Source organism: Rhinopithecus bieti, unplaced genomic scaffold (genome assembly GCF_001698545.2).
Source record: "Rhinopithecus bieti isolate Rb0 unplaced genomic scaffold, ASM169854v2 scaffold_1529, whole genome shotgun sequence".
In the NCBI taxonomy this organism is placed as follows: Eukaryota; Metazoa; Chordata; class Mammalia; order Primates; family Cercopithecidae; genus Rhinopithecus; species Rhinopithecus bieti.
The window spans coordinates 44441-46911 of NW_016803369.1; positions in this window are offsets into that span (position 1 = coordinate 44441).

Sequence of the window (2471 nt, forward strand, 5' to 3'; positions counted from 1 at the left end):
TAGGGAGGGGCAGGGAAGCAATCAAGATGAAAGAGGGGTCTAGCATTTCACTGTCTGGATGTGGTGATCTGGTGAGTTTCAGTTCTTTGATCCCTTTTTTTTGAAAGGCCTGAACGTTGCTTCCTGAGGAAGGAACTCAGATAAAACAAATGTAAGGTTCAAACTTTAAGACCAGAAGGGTTCATTTCTATTTTTATCAAAAGAACAGTCCATGGCAGGGCTCCCCAACCCCTGGGCCACAGAGCAGTACTGGTCTGTGGCCTGTTAGTAAATGGACTGAGCAGCAGGAGGTGAATAGCAGGCGAACAAACATTACTGCCTGAGCTCTGCTTCCTGTCGGATCAGTGGTGGCATTTTATTGTCATAGGAGTGCGAACCCTACTGTAAACTGCACATGTGAGGGATCTAGGTTGCACGCTCCTTATGAGAATCTAACTAATGCCTGACAATCTGAGGTGGAACAGTTTCATCTCGAAACCATTGTCCCGCCCACCAAGTCCATGGAAAAATTGTCTTCCACGAAACCAGTCCCTGGTGCCAATAAGGCTGGGGACCACTGGTCTATAGAACTGTCAGGTCAGTTTCAGAAGGACCACTGGCCACAAGACATATTTCACTGAGCAGCTGTTTCAACAATACAGTCAGTTCAGTCTGTGTTTCATGTGTGTTTATATTAGGTATTATATAGAGCACACTGTCATATATATCTGTATATAGATTATATATATGAGTGTATATAATATATGCATCTGTATAATTATAGGGATGGCTCAAATCAAAGTACCTAATGTTTTCCTTAATCTCTCCTAAGTTAAAAGAAAAATATAAATGGGATGAATGGATGGGGAAAAAAGGACAAAGTATTCAAAGCATTTCCTACGAAAATGACAATATGTTTATATGAGAGTTGCAATAAAAATACGGAGCGCTGAGTCAAACTACTGATAAACAACAAATATTTTTGGATAACTGTGTCTCATGCAATATTTGGGACATACTTTATACAAAAATATTTGTTGTTTATTTGAAACCCAAATATGAGTGTCCTGCAGTTTACCTGACAATGCAAGATTATTTCCTATACTTCAACATCAACAAGATTTGATTGCATTTAAATGTTTCTGTCCATTTGTTCTTCTATGTAATACTTTTAAAATAATTGGCATAAAAATTCAATCAATTCATAGAAGTCCAAAGCAAAAAAAAAAAAAAAAAAATCTACTGACATCTCATGAGGAAGAAAGGATCAGGATTGACATTAATGAACCCTCTCACAGAGACCACTACACACACAAAAACAAAGAAGGATGGGTGAATGGATGCAGAGAGAATTTAGTAAGACTGAAATGATGCCATACATGCTTTTAAAAAATAAAAGTATTAAATTTTAAATTTTACTTCAATATAAGAGAAGAAAAAGAACAAAACGGAGATTGAAAGAACTGCTGAACTTTAGGAAGTTTTACTTGATTACAAATAGATACTAGTTTTATAAAATTCCCTTTTTCTTCTCAAGGGTGCCCTGCCCTTCCAGCCTGGTACCTTGCCCCTTGAGGCATAATCTTTCTGAAAACTGTCCAAAGGACCTGCATATTGTTAAGAAGAGCTGCAAAATGTACCAGAGAGAAAGATCAGGTGAGCTGGTGCCTAATTCATTACTGTGAGGTCTCCTCTCTGGGACACTTGTGAAGTCTTAGTCATCAGTGCTCTGAACCTTAATATCAGAACCAAATAAAGAGAATAAAAGATAGAGAAACTTCAGGCAGGGATGGAAGGCAGAGAGCAAAGCATATATGGGCATGGGACTTATAATAAGGAACAGCAGGACAGCACAATGGCATTCTTCGATTGTCGGCTTTAGAAATGCTGTCAATTATATTCTACTGCTCCAGAGAATGAAAATTGCTTAAAATTGACTTCTTAGGCAGAGTTTACAAACTAGCAGCTCCAGCCTGAGTCTGTTCTGCAGACCTGATTTAGATGGCCCCCATACTTTTCAATAAAACATATTTCAGTTAGTTACCAACATTTAAAGAACTGAAGGTTTCATATCAACATTTTAATTTGGGGCCAATCTTGAAAAACTGAAAAATCTGGCAGTCCTGGCCCAACATTGCCAGCCAGCAACACTAAGCTGGAGCTGAATACTGGCTGCCCCTTTGGAAGACACATATTCTTTCCCAGTTTGCCACAGTCCCTACTCTGCTTGCTTTTCTCTTTTGTGTCACCTGTCTGGCCTTGTCAACATTTGAATTTACAACTCTGATTATTACAATTTTTCTATTATACAAACTGTCAGACATATATAAAAGCAGAGAGAATGGTAAAGATGAACCCTATTTGTACCCATTACCCAGTTTCAACAATTATTCATAGACAACCTTGTTTCATGAATACCCTAACCAATTCTCAAACACACTTGGATCTCCCCCTGGATTTTTGTGATGCACATCTAGACATCACATCATTTC